At 45.3% G+C, this 14,943-nt stretch overlaps 1 protein-coding gene across 3 annotated transcripts in view; it reads left to right on the top strand.

Annotated features, from left to right (window-relative positions):
• Positions 1 to 14,943, top strand: part of LOC126475329 (transcription factor IIIA-like) — an 82,820-nt gene that overhangs the window by 43,476 nt on the left and 24,401 nt on the right. The window lies entirely within an intron of this gene.

Raw genomic sequence — 14,943 nt, 5'->3', positions numbered from 1 at the left:
AAATCTACACCATGCCCTACTGGTCAGATGGTGGACAGAAGGTTGGGGTAGCTTATTACCTTCATGTTTTCCGAATTATGACCAGTAATATCAACACTGCAAAAGTAGCAATCATCGGAATGATTTCTTGGCTGCCTCCATATCATAGGAACAGAAAATCTAAAGGGTTTTTCCTCCTTTTTGGACGGTTTTCTCAGATCTTCAACACACACATAACATATGTTATGTGGCGCCCAAGATTTATCTTGATCACCAACTTTAGATCCAAAGTATGATAACTAAACCTTTTTCACAAAGTCTGTAATGTTTCTTTGGTGTTTTTTAATCACAAATTCAGCACAAATATAACAGAAACTGTCAGCGAGTTTTTACAACCACGATTAGACATTGTACTGAGCGTATGTACAGGAAACAGGAAAGTGAGGTTAGGTTGACAGTAAACAAAACATCATCTATTAATGCAAAAATAGAATTGACCTTTTTTGCCAGCAAATGTTTTTTCAGCAGTGCTACCAACATCATCTACATTCATTACACCTCCTTTTTAAATTACTTTAACTATATAAAAGCTGTTAAATTCTTTAAAAATGGCTTAATTTAATAAATTTAACTGTAAAATGCGAAGTAATGGTGGGTGATACAGTTTTTTAAGTATCGTATTTGGATTTCCCACCCTGAAAAATATAAGAATAAGGTATTTTCAGCAAAAAAGTTTTTCCTTCGTTGGCCTTTGTAATCTGTCGGGCATTGGCAAAAGAATTATTCAATGGCAGTAAGGCCATGGCATTGGGGGTGTTAGTGTAAATGGAGGTGGCATCAATAGTGAAGAGCATGGCACCTTGTGGTAAAGGGATAGGAACTGTGGAGATTCAGTAGAGGAAATGGATGGTATCTTTTATGTAGGAGGGTAGGTTGCGAGTAATAGGCTGAAGGTGTTGGTCTAAGAGAGCAGAGATTCTCAGTGGGAGCACAGTAACTGGCCACAATGGGGCATCCTGGGTGGTAGGGTTTATGGACTTTTAGGAAGCATGTAGAAGGTCGGAGTGCGTGTAATGGTATGGGTGTGGAAAGAGAGAGACTCCAGCAAGAGGTTTGGGGATGACCCTAGTGGTTGAGTAGAGACGAGATCGTGCTGGATTTCTGGAATGGGGTCACTGTGGCAGTGTTTATAGGTGGATGAATTTAAGTCTGCGAGACAGGGTGTGTCAGCTCTGAGGGGACGAGGAGGAAGTTTGGAGGTTGTTGTAGAGGTGGTGGACAGTGGTAGTCCAAGGTAGGACTAGGAAGTGAGCAGGTTGGAGAGTTTTTTGAGGTGGCATTGTGCATGTTGCTCTAGTTCCTGGAGGGCAAGAGTTTGTGTGTGTTATGGGATCCAGGAATTTGGGATTGCATAGCAGGAGAATTTTAATAATGGAGAGAAGGTATTGCAAGGAGGTTTGGGACTGATTGATATGGTTTTACAGGACTATGTTGGTGAGGGCTAAGGTTTGGCGGAATCTAAACAGATGGAGGTCATTGTGGAAGGAAGAGTGGCAGCCAGAGATTGGTTATTTGATGGTAAGGTCATTTGGGGGGGGGGGGGGGGGGGGAGATTCCTTAAGCCAAGCAACGATGCAGAAACAGTATGTGGCACTGGGTTCTGGCTAGGGACAAGGAAACTTTTCTGTGTTGATACAGACAGAAGGAGCAAGGATCCATGATGGTGGAAAAAATATGTAAATGCTGTAGAATTACATATGAAAAAATTTGCAAAAATACACTCAAACACGTGGGAAGAAATACAAAAGGAAAAAAAAGGATGAAATAAGGGGGAAAAGGATGAAATCTTAGGGAGTAGGCAAATAGTGAAAGGTAAAAACCAACTGAAATTGGTGTGATGTCACAAAGAGATTAAATGAAAAACAAAAATATGTGTAATGTGTGTTGCAGGCCTGTGGGTGGGTAAGTGACTAATGGGGGGACAGCAGAAGAGCTTGGTTTGGCAAAATTAGTGGGTGGGAACTGGAATAGAGGGGGGAAGTAATGGGGGTGGGGAAGGGTTGTTAGCATGAGATAAAAGTTCTTCTGGCACAGGAAGGGTGCTGGAAAAAACATACGAAAACACACATAGGTGACACCAAGAGAGTGATCTATATGAAGGCGTAGGATTAATAATATTGGCATGTCTAATATGGGACAAATGATGCTTCATGAACAATCGGCATGGTCTTGTGGTCTGTTGTGTGTGGCCAAGATGATTGATACAGTGTGGCTCATTAGTAGAACATGCAGTGCAGTTTGTGAGGTGACAAGAGATACACAGAAAAGAAGAGAGAGAAGGAAGGACACTTAGTAATGCATTAGAAAATAGTAACAAAGTAAAACAGCCCTGTGTTGGGATGGAAGAAAAGCCATCAGGCTAAATTAAACAACAGAAAATCCAGGATGGAATGTAACAGAATAATAATAATAATGAAAAGGATAGTTGCTACCCACCATACAGCAGAGAGACTGAGTAGCAGAAAGGCAAAACAAAGAGACTGTCACACAATTAGCTTTCGGCCAACAAGGCCTTTGTCCAAATTATACAAGATACACACACTCACGGAAATGCAACTCGCACATACTCATGACCACAGTCTCTGGCAGCTGGAACCAGACTGCGAGCAGCAGGACATTATGGGAGAGGCAACTAGTGGGGATAATGAGGAGGCTGGGGTGGAGAGGGGGAGAGATACCAGGGAAGGGGTGGGTGATATTACAGTGCTGCTGGGAGCATACAGGTTAGATGGAGGACGGGTAAGAAGAAAAAGGAAAAGAAAAAAAGAAGCAGCAGAGGGGGGGGGGGGGGGTTTAGCCAAAAGGAGAGAAGTAAAAAGACTTTGTGCGTTGGTGGAATAGAGGGCTGTGTAGTACTGGAATGGGAACAAGGAAGGGTCTAGTGGGTAAGCTGTAGTTGGTGAAAAGGATCCAGATGGCTGTGAAGCAGTCATTGAAATGCAGGACGTTCGTTTGGGTGGCGTGCTCAGTAACAGGGTGGTCCAGTTATTTCTTGGCCACAGTTTGTAGGTGGCCATAAATGTGGACAGACAGCTTGTTGGTTGTCTTGCCCATGTAGAATGCAGCACTGTGATTGCAGCTTTATTTGTAAATCACATGACTTATTTCACAGGTAACCTTGCCTATGATGGGATGGGTGTTGTTTGTGACCAGACTGGAATAGGTGGTGGTGGTGGTGGTGGTGGTGGTGGTGGTGGTGGTGGTGGTGGTGGTGGTGAGGATGGATGGGACAGGTCTTGCATCTAGGTATATTACAGGGATATGAGCTATGAGGCAAGGGATTGGCAGCTGGAGTTGTAGAGGGATGGATGACGGTATTGTGTCGGGTCGTTGGGCTGTGGAATACCGCTGTTGTAGGAGTAGGAAGGATTCTGATTTTAGGGCACAATGAGATAATTCCCTGGTGGAGAATGTAATTCAGTTATCCCAGTCCAGGGTGGTACTGAGTCACAAGGAGAATGCTCCTCTGTGGCCAGACAGTGGTGCTTTGGGAGTTGTTGGGAGACTGGAAAGATAAGGCATTGGAGATGTTTTTGTACAAGGTTGGGAGGGTAATTACGATCTGTAAAGGCCTCATGAGACCCTTGGTATATTTCGAAAGAGATCGCTTGTCACTACAGATGTGATGGCAACAGGTGGCTCAGCTGTATGGAAGGGACTTTCTGGTGTGGAATGGGTGGCACCTGTCAAAGTGAAGTTATTGCAGGTGGTTGGTAGGTTTGACATGGACAGAATACTGATACAACCATCTTCGTGGTGGAAGTCAACATCGAGGAAGGTGACTTGGTTGGGTTCAGTAGGACCAGATGGGGGAAAAGGTGTCGAGATTCTGGAGGAATGTGGATAGGATGCCCTCGCCCTCGATCGATATCATGAAGATGTCATCATTGAATCTGAACCAGATGAGGCATTTGGGATTCTGGGTGTTTAGGAAGGATTCCTCTAGATGGCCCATGAATAAGTTTGCATAGCACGGTGCCCATAGCTGTACCCCAGATTTGTTTTTAGTTAATGCCTCCAAAGGAAAAATAATTGTGGATGAAGATATAGTTGGTCATGGCCCATCCAGAACCTCTCCCACGAGTCCATCTCTCTCCTCACCTCCCAGCACTCCTACCTTCTACGTGCTTCCTAAAGTCCGTAAACCCAAACATCCGTATGCCCCATTTTGGCAAGTTACTGTGCCCACGCTAAGAGAATCTCTGCTTTTGTATCCCAAAACCTTCAACCTTTTACCCGTAACCTGCCCTCCTAAATAAATGATACCAACCATTTCCTCCACAGTCTCTCTACAGTTCCTGTCCCTTTACCACACGGTGCCCTGCTCTTTGCTATTGATGCCACTTCCCTTTACACTAACATCCCCAATACCCATGGCGTTACTGCTATTGAACACTACCTTTCCCAATGCGTGACGGATTCCAAACCAACCACCTCCTTCCTAGTCACCATGACCAACTACAGGGCTACTACAAATGATTGAAGCGATTTCATAAATTCACTGTAGCTCCATTCATTGACATATGGTCACGACACACTACAGATACGTAGAAAAACTCATAAAGTTTTGTTTGGCTGAAGCCGCACTTCAGGTTTCTGCCGCCAGAGTGCTCGAGAGCGCAGTGAGATAAAACGGCGACAGGAGCCGAGAAAGCGTATGTCGTGCTTGAAATGCACTCACATCAGTCAGTCATAACAGTGCAACGACACTTCAGGACGAAGTTCAACAAAGATCCACCAAGTGATAACTCCATTCGGCGATGGTATGCGCAGTTTAAAGCTTCTGGATGCCTCTGTAAGGGGAAATCAACGGTCGGCCTGCAGTGAGCGAAGAAACGGTTGAACGCGTGCGGGCAAGTTTCACGTGTAGCCCGCGGAAGTCGACAAATAAAGCAAGCAGGGAGCTAAACGTACCACAGCCGACGGTTTGGAAAATCTTACCGAAAAGGCTAAAGCAGAAGCCTTACCGTTTACAATTGCTACAAGCCCTGACACCCGATGACAAAGTCAAACGCTTTGAATTTTTGGCGCGGTTGCAACAGCTCATGGAAGAGGATGCGTTCAGTGCGAAACTTGTTTTCAGTGATGAAGCAACATTTTTTTCTTAATGGTGAAGTGAACAGACACAATGTGCGAATCTGGGCGGTAGAGAATCCTCACTCATTCGTGCAGCAAATTCGCAATTCACCAAAAGTTAACGTGCTTTGTGCAATCTCACGGTTTAAAGTTTACGGCCCCTTTTTCTTCTGCGAAAAAAACGTTACAGGACACGTGTATCTGGACATGCTGGAAAATTGGCTCATGCCACAACTGGAGACCGACAGCGCCGACTTCATCTTTCAACAGGATGGTGCTCCACCGTACTTCCATCATGATGTTCGGCATTTCTTGAACAGGAGATTGGAAAACCGTTGGATCGGTCGTGGTGGAGATCACGATCAGCAATTCATGTCATGGCCTCCACGCTCTCCCGACTTAACCCCATGCGATTTCTTTCTGTGGGGTTATGTGAAAGATTCAGTGTTTAAACCTCCTCTACCAAGAAACGTGCCAGAACTGCGAGCTCGCATCAACAATGCTTTCGAACTCATTGATGGGGACATGCTGCGCCGAGTGTGGGAGGAACTTGATTATCGGCTTGATGTCTGCCGAATCACTAAATGGGCCCATAGCGTACATTTGTGAATGCCTAAAAAAACTTTTTGAGTTTTTGTATGTGTGCAAAGCATTGTGAAAATATCTCAAATAATTAAGTTATTGTAGAACTGTGAAATCGCTTCAATCATTTGTAATAACCCTGTATATCTTCGCTCACAATTACTTTTCCTTTGAAGGCATTACCTACAAACAGATCCGGGGTACGGCAATGGGCACCCACCTGCCACCATCAGATGCCAACCTGTTCATGGGCCATCAATAGGAGTCCTTCCTAAACACCCAGAATCCCAAACTCCACACCTGGGTTAGACTAATTGATGACATCTTCATGATCTAGATCAAGGGTGAGGACAACCTGTCTATATTCCTCCAGAACGTCGATATGTTCTCCCCCATTCACTTAACCAGGTCTACTCAACACATCAAACCACCTTCCTCATTGTTGCCCTCCACTGCAGAGATGGCTGTATCAGCACCTCTGTCCATATCAAACCTACCAACCACCGGCAATACCTCAACTTCAACAGCTGCTACCCATACCATACCAAGAACTCCCTTCCATACAGCAGAGCCACCTACGACCACCACATCTGTAGTGATGAGCAGTCCCTCTCAAAAAATACCAAGGGTCTCACCCATTCCTTTACAGCTCGTAATTACTCTGGTATTCCAACGCCCACCAAACCTACACAATATCCTCATCCATCCCTACACCACCCCTACTCCCAACCCTGTACCCCATGGCTCATATCACTCTAATAGGCCTAGATGCAAGACCTGTCCCATACATCCTACCATCACCACCTACACCAGTTCTGTTACAAACCTCATCTATCCCATCAAAGGCAGGACTACCTGTGAAACTAGTCAGTGATGTACAAGCTAAGCTGCAACCATGGTGCTGCATTCTATGTGGGCATGGCAACCAATAAGCTGTCTGTCCGCATGAATGACCACCCTGTTGCTGAGCGTGCTGCCCAAGACGATGTTCTTCATTTCAGTGACTGCTTTACAGCCTGTGCCAACTGGATCCTTCCCCCCCAACACCAGCTTTTCTGAATTGCATATATGTGAACTCTCTCTGCAATATATTCAATATTCCCATAACCGTTCTGGTCTCAACCTTTGTTAGTCACTGTCCTAACCCACTAGCACCTTCCCTGTTCCCATTCCAGCACTACACAGCCCTCTTTTCCACCAATGCACCCAGTCATTTTACATCTCTTATTTGCTGCTAAACTCCGCCTCTCTCCCCCACCCTCCGTCTAACCTCCCGACTGCTCCTAGCTGCCTCACTCTCCACTTCATCCTTGCTCACTCCCCGGCAGCACTTTACTGTCCCCCATCCCTATCCTGCTATCCCTCCCCCTTCCCTCCCTGCCCCCGCCCCAGCCTCCTCCTTACCCCACCGGATTGCCTCTCCTATGATGTCCTGCTGCTTGCAGTCTGGCTACAGCTGCCAGAGAATGTGGTCACATGTGTGAGTTGCATTAGCATGAGTGTGTACATGTGTATGTGTATGTTGTCTAACTTTGACAAAGGCCTTGTTGGCCGAAAGCTAATTGTGTTGTAGTCTTTTTGTTGTGCCTTTCTGCAACTTGACATCTGTTCTACAGGGTGTTCATTTACCTATCTGTCTAGAGTACCTCAGCTAATAGTCACCATACACTGTTTTATAGGCACCAGATGTGGGAAATAATTGATGACATTTCAAAAAGGGTTAAACATCTGGGATTTTAACATTCTCTGCAATGTGAAACTTAATTGTATGTAAAACTCCAGGTAGAAATATAAAAAATGTAGGAGAACACAGACTGCTACTTACCATAAAGAAGATAAACTCCGTTGCGGACAGTCACAATTAAGACACTTACATAAAGCCTTTGGCCGCAGCCTCCATCAGCAAAATACAAATGCACACAAGCAAGCACACCTCATACACATGACTACCTACTCTAGTATCTTGGGACAGAATGCAGCCGTCACATGGGAGGCAAGCAGCAATGTGGAAGGGACAGGGAATGGGAGGGATAATAGTGGACAGGTGGGGAGTGTGCAGCAATTAGTATGTCAATAAGTGCAGCATCAGGAGGTTGTGGGGCAGGGAGGTGGGGAAAAAAGGACCTAAAAGGAAGAGGAGCAGGGAAAGATGGTTGGGCACGTTGGCAGAGGGCAGCAAATAAAAAGGTTGGGAGATGAGAATGGGGAGGAGGTGATATTACAGAGGGTGTGGGGACTGTTGGGTGAAGGGTGTGGGGACAGTATGTTACCATAGGTTGAGGCTAGGATAATTACAGGAGCGGAGAATGTGTTGTAAGAATAACTCACATCTGCGCAGTTCAGAAAAGTTGGCGGTGGAATGAAGGATCCATATGGCTCGGGCAGCTAAGCTGCCATTGAAATAAAGTATGTTATGTTTAGCTGCATGTTGTGCTACAGGGTTGTCTACTTTGCCCTACAGTAACATACTGTCCCCACACTATCCACTCAACAGTTTCCACCCCCTTTGTGCTGTCATCTCCTCCTCATTCTCGTCCCCAATTCTGTTTATGTACTGCCCTCTGCCAGCGCACCCACCCACCTTTCCCCACTCGTCTTATTTTTCGCCTCTCATTTCTGCACTTCCATGCCTCACATCCTCCTGATGCTGCACTTCTTGGCGTCCTAGTCCATGCACACTCCGCCAGACAGCATTCGTCACTCTCACGACCCATACACTACTACCCCACCCCTTCCAGATTGCTGCATGTTTGCCATGTGGTAGTTGCATTCTGACCCTAGATGCTGGAGTTGACAGTCATGTGTGCATGAGGTGTGGTTGCTTGTGTGTATGAATGGTGTGTGTGGGGGGGGGTGGGGGGGGGGGGTTGCTGATGGATGCTGCGGCTGAGGGCTTTGTATAAGTGTCATTTAGTTGTACCTGTCTGCAACTTAATGTGTCTTCTTTAGGACATGTAGGAATCTGTCTTTTCCTACACTGTTATTGTACATTCCCCCCTTTTGCTTTGTATATGATAAAATAAGAAACTGTGTACTTTGGTCATTGTCACACGACTCTTGATTTTATTTTATTTCCAACCAATTTGTAACTATAATGAATTCATAACTATTACTCTGCAATTTTTCCGTTGACTGTTGTGGCTTGGTGATTTTGATATCAAGTGTGTAGTTAGTTGCCGTATTAATACATAACCAAAAGTTACATTCCTTTTGAGCTTTGTCGTTTCAGGAGGTACGATGCAGTTAAATTTGTTGGATTTATGAAGAATGTTAAAAGAATGTGCAAAATCTTCTTTCAGAATTATTAAACCCAAAAAAAATTGTTTTCTTTGTGTGGATATATGTTACCCAGACACAAACTTAGGAACAAGATTTAGGGAACAAGTGAACACAATTGGTATAAACCTATGTTCGGTCATTGTCTCACCTGACAGTAACTCAATATACACTCCTGGAAATGGAAAAAAGAACACATTGACACCGGTGTGTCAGACCCACCATACTTGCTCCGGACACTGCGAGAGGGCTGTACAAGCAATGATCACACGCACGGCACAGCGGACACACCAGGAACCGCGGTGTTGGCCGTCGAATGGCGCTAGCTGTGCAGCATTTGTGCACCGCCGCCGTCGGTGTCAGCCAGTTTGCCGTGGCATACGGAGCTCCATCGCAGTCTTTAACACTGGTAGCATGCCGCGACAGCGTGGACGTGAACCGTATGTGCAGTTGACGGACTTTGAGCGAGGGCGTATAGTGGGCATGCGAGAGGCCGGGTGGACGTACCGCCGAATTGCTCAACACGTGGGGCGTGAGGTCTCCACAGTACATTGATGTTGTCGCCAGTGGTCGGCGGAAGGTGCACGTGCCCGTCGACCTGGGACCGGACCGCAGCGACGCACGGATGCACGCCAAGACCGTAGGATCCTACGCAGTGCCGTAGGGGACCGCACCGCCACTTCCCAGCAAATTAGGGACACTGTTGCTCCTGGGGTATCGGCGAGGACCATTCGCAACCGTCTCCATGAAGCTGGGCTACGGTCCCGCACACCGTTAGGCCGTCTTCCGCTCACGCCCCAACATCGTGCAGCCCGCCTCCAGTGGTGTCGCGACAGGCGTGAATGGAGGGACGAATGGAGACGTGTCGTCTTCAGCGATGAGAGTCGCTTCTGCCTTGGTGCCAATGATGGTCGTATGCGTGTTTGGCGCCGTGCAGGTGAGCGCCACAATCAGGACTGCATACGACCGAGGCACACAGGGCCAACACCCGGCATCATGGTGTGGGGAGCGATCTCCTACACTGGCCGTACACCACTGGTGATCGTCGAGGGGACACTGAATAGTGCACGGTACATCCAAACCGTCATCGAACCCATCGTTCTACCATTCCTAGACCGGCAAGGGAACTTGCTGTTCCAACAGGACAATGCACGTCCGCATGTATCCCGTGCCATCCAATGTGCTCTAGAAGGTGTAAGTCAACTACCCTGGCCAGCAAGATCTCCGGATCTGTCCCGCATTGAGCATGTTTGGGACTGGATGAAGCGTCGTCTCACGCGGTCTGCACGTCCAGCACGAACGCTGGTCCAACTGAGGCGCCAGGTGGAAATGGCATGGCAAGCCGTTCCACAGGACTACATCCAGCATCTCTACGATCGTCTCCATGGGAGAATAGCAGCCTGCATTGCTGCGAAAGGTGGATATACACTGTACTAGTGCCGACATTGTGCATGCTCTGTTGCCTGTGTCTATGTGCCTGTGGTTGTCAGTGTGATCATGTGATGTATCTGACCCCAGGAATGTGTCAATAAAGTTTCCCCTTCCTGGGACAATGAATTCACGGTGTTCTTATTTCAATTTCCAGGAGTGTATTTAAGTGAGAACACCCATGCTCACACAGATTCTTTTTTATTTAATAAAAATTTAATTTGGTATTAACAAGTGGACACAGCTGATTGTAAGAGCAGTTTCGCCAGAGTCACTCAGTTTGGCCTAAAAATAAGACAAGTACACATATAACAAAATTGAAATAATTAAGTCACTCATAAAGCTATGAATTAAACACGAAAACCATGGAATACTCCAGTCAACTGATATTGTGGCCCAAAGTTTAAACAAGCAGCTAAAAAAGGGTTAATGTTTTGAGAAATAATTGATTAAATACTGAAAATGATTGTTTTGTTGCCACATGTGTTCTTTGCATCCACATGATTTCATTTTTCAGGTCAGCTGTACAGTATTTATATGTTAAGTTACCTTCTTTTTACTATCTCTTAAAGTTTTTATGTGTAACATCTGTGTATTTGATTGTTAATTTTTATTTTTTAGCTTCTCCAGTTACTTTCTAAAATAAATCATTAATGCAGTATTTCAGTCAGCTTGAACATTTTGCTTGTACTTATCGTTATGTGCAGTGGTTACCCAGAACATTGTGAGTTCCTCTTATTTCAGAATGAATATTCTTAGGCCATGCAGTTTGAAGTATGCCAAAACAGATATCAAAGCCATAGAGAAATAGTTCTGTTATCTCACATGTCTGCAGAGTGTGTAGTGGGGTGTTTGGAAGGACAGTTTCCCATAGTGACAGTATTGGATGAAATGTCTCAATTTCATAGGTATGGAATGGAAAGTTCTAGCAGAATGTAAATAATTAAGTGATAAAGATAACAACTTACCAAATAGCAGACATATGGAGTGCCAACAAGTGCACAAAGAAGAATGAAAACATCGCTAGCATTTGGACCAATCCCCTTTCAAGCATGCGTGTGAACTTCCGCCCCGCCCTACCCAACCCTTACACACACACACACACACACACAATTAGGGTAAGGAGTTGTCAGGTAGTGGGGGAAGGTGAAAAAGGAGGTGGAGAATGGAAGGGAAAGTTGGGAATTTGTGTCTGATGGCCTGCAGTAAGGCAGCAGGTGCACAGTATAAAGGCTCCTTTGAAAAAAAAAAATAAATTTGTTTACTACTGCTACTAGGCTAATTACTATTTAGCTCTACAGGACCTTTATACTGAAATGTTTCCCACACCACCTTGTATTGTCTTTCTATGTGTGTGAGTAACTGTATGTTCACTGTTGTGGGTAAATACATACAGCGTACACAGGGCGATGTGTGAAACTGATAGCGATTACATGCTTCCGCTGTTGTAGAAATCTGCTCCAGCTGCTGCAGATAGCGTGTTGAGCTGAAAGTGATAACCAAAGTACGGAGAAATATTCTATAGGGCTCTTTTGCATAGCAATCAGATTGCTATGCAATATTTTTGTGTGTCTGTCTCTCTCTCTCTCTCTCTCTCTCTCTCTCTCTCTCGCACTGTCATAGCAAGTTACACTGCATGATACATCACAACAGGATAGGAATGTGATACACAGGTGCTGGAACTGGTGAGTTTATGCAGTGCAGGATGACGACGATGAGTGGGGGTGGGTTGGAAGCAGCTGTTAGAACAGAAAAGGTAGAAACTGTGACTAAGATGGTGTGGGTGCAACAGCCATTAAAACCAAGCATGTTGTGCCCACCAGCATGTTCTGCCACTGGATGGTCAACTGTGTTTTTGGCTACAGTTTGGTGTGGCCATTCATTCTGGTGGAGAGTTGGTCAGTGGTCATGTCCATTTGAAATGCTATGCAGAAATTGCAGCAGAACTGTTGCATGACGTGGCTGTTTTCAAAGGTGGTCTTGTCTATGATGGGATAGGATAAGCTTGTGGTGACACAAGAGTAAGTTGCACTAGAGTGATGATGGTACAGGTCTTGCACAAATCTCTTTAACAGACAGGGGGTGGTAGTGGTCGTGGTATATGGATGGACCTGGATGTGGTGTGGGTTGCTGGGCAGTGTAATAAATGTGGTCTTAAATGGTTGCTTCAAAATGCGTTCCATCTGGATTCTTCACTTCAGCAGCAGACTTCCTGAACTGTGTAGATGGGAGTTACCCTTGCAGCACATCGATCATTCCCATAGTCCTCCTGGCCTTAGTCCCACGCACCCCCTACGCCCACACCCTCTTCCCAACAGTCTTTGTTTCCTCTGTTTTGTCATCCAGTCCTAACCCACTCCTCCATGTCGTCGTCATTATGTGCTATACAAACTCACCAGTTCTAGTGCCAAGACATCTCATTCTTACCTCATGCACTTGCTGGTTCTTCCATACATCTGCTGCTTCTCCCTACTGTATTCCATCCGCAGCTCGGAGTCTAGTGGCTAGCGTTGCTGGCTCTGGATCACGGGGTCCAGGATTCAATTCCCGGCTGGATCGGTGATTTTCTCCGCCCTGGGACTGAGTGTCTGTGTTGTCCTCATCATCATACGGGAAGTGGCGAGATTGAAACTGGAAACATTGGGAACATGTCCGGGCACTGATGACCTTGATGTTGAGTGCCCCCACAAACCACCACCACCACCACCACCACCTCCTCCTCCTCCTCCTCTTCCTGTATTCTTATCTCACACATCTGCTGCCTCTCTCCAAGGTTTTGCCTCCCTTCTTCAACTCTCCCTTCTGCTCCCCACTTATCTTTTCTTCCCATCCCACTCCATCTGACATGACCCTTCATCCCTGGCTATCGTGAAACTGCAGTCCCAGCATTGTGCTTTCAGTCATCACAGTGTTGCAAGTATCAGCATTTTGCATTCAGGCAGCACTGTGTGTGTGTGTGTGTGTGTGTGTGTGTGTGTGTGTGTGTGTGTGTGTGTGTGTGTGTCAAAACCTCATCTTTCTCATCTTCTCAACAGTGGTAAAAAGTTCTCACCCAGTTCACACTCTTTGGTCTTCTTTGGTACCCATTTTGCACACACTTCAGAGCTTTTCTGTAAAATTTATGTAGAGTAGAAGTTGTTAAATGTAAAATCATGTAGCTGATGGAGCAGTCGGAACACCAGTAATTCATCAGATTATAGTTTTAGGTCCATTTGTCTTACAGTTTCATCAGTCTGTATACTGGATCAAAGAGGTAGTCATAGTTTCAGTTATCACTTCAAAAAATAAAGTTACATAATTTATTTTTTTTTTATGCTGGTACATGACTGCAGTCCTGGTACACACTGAAGTCTCTGAGCCATAGTACTGTAACATGCTACTAGATGAGCCAAAACAAAATAGCACCAACCATTGATAAAATGGAGTACCCCGCAGGTATTCACAGCAGGCAAAATGTTGTATATGCGTCAGGGCAATCCAGGTGATGCCTGTAGCCATCTGTATTGACCTGATACTTCTGCAATATTTCCACTGCTCTGAAAATAAATCATCAGAGTATGATCAACTTCATCAGTGGGCTGTTCTGTTTGTTTTCTCTCCTGTAATTGCGTGTTACAGTACTATGGCTCAGAGATTTTACTGTGTACCAGGACTGCAAACACGTAACCGGCCGGAGTGGCCGTGCAGTTCTAGGCGCTGCAGTCTGGAACCGAGCGACCGCTACAGTCGCAGGTTCGAATCCTGCCTCGGGCATGGATGTGTGTGATGTCCTTAGGTTAGTTAGGTTTAACTAGTTCTAAGTTCTAGGTGACTGATGACCTCGGAAGTTAAGTCGCATAGTGCTCAGAGCCATTTTTTGCAAACATGTACCAGCATAAATAAAAAAATGTAACTTTATATTTTTAGGTGATAATTAAAATATTGAGTACCCTTTGTAGGCAAACTACTGACAAGATTAAGCAGCCCTAGACCATACCAGATGCAAACATTAAATTACAGCACAAACTTTAGAACTAGTGGGAGCAACAGTTTTCAAAGCCATTGTTGTTTGCTTTCACTCACAGCCTTATAACTACCAAACAAAAACAGTGATTTCTATAGCTTTATAAACAATCCATAGATGGCGCTGTATTTGTGTGGCTTTGTTCTCAGGTGCCAACATTTAAATAAAGCCAAACACTCCCCTGCCATTCAAAAGTGGCTTATAGAGACACAGAAATGGCAAGACTGCTGGAATTGTTCTAACCACACAGAAACTGGTAGTGGATGTGAAGGATTTGGACATACATATTACATTCAATAGTGTAAAACATTCATCATGCGGACTGTATTAAAATGCTGGGGAAGGCATAAGTATTCAGAAGCATAGTAAGCAGCATATAGTATTCCCAACCTCTTCACACACACTCTGAATGTTAGTGAATACAATATTGAAGCCTATTGGTGAAAACTTGCCAATACTCTGTTACATGTTTTGACCTTTGTGTGAAGATTCAGCATTATGTTCTTTCAACCACATAGTAAAGCACTCTTAAAATCTGT

The sequence above is a fragment of the Schistocerca serialis genome, chromosome 4 (assembly GCF_023864345.2).
Source record: "Schistocerca serialis cubense isolate TAMUIC-IGC-003099 chromosome 4, iqSchSeri2.2, whole genome shotgun sequence".
NCBI classification, from domain to species: Eukaryota; Metazoa; Arthropoda; class Insecta; order Orthoptera; family Acrididae; genus Schistocerca; species Schistocerca serialis.
The sequence above is the reverse complement of the archived record's forward strand: the minus strand, read 5'-3'. Positions and strand labels throughout refer to the sequence as shown.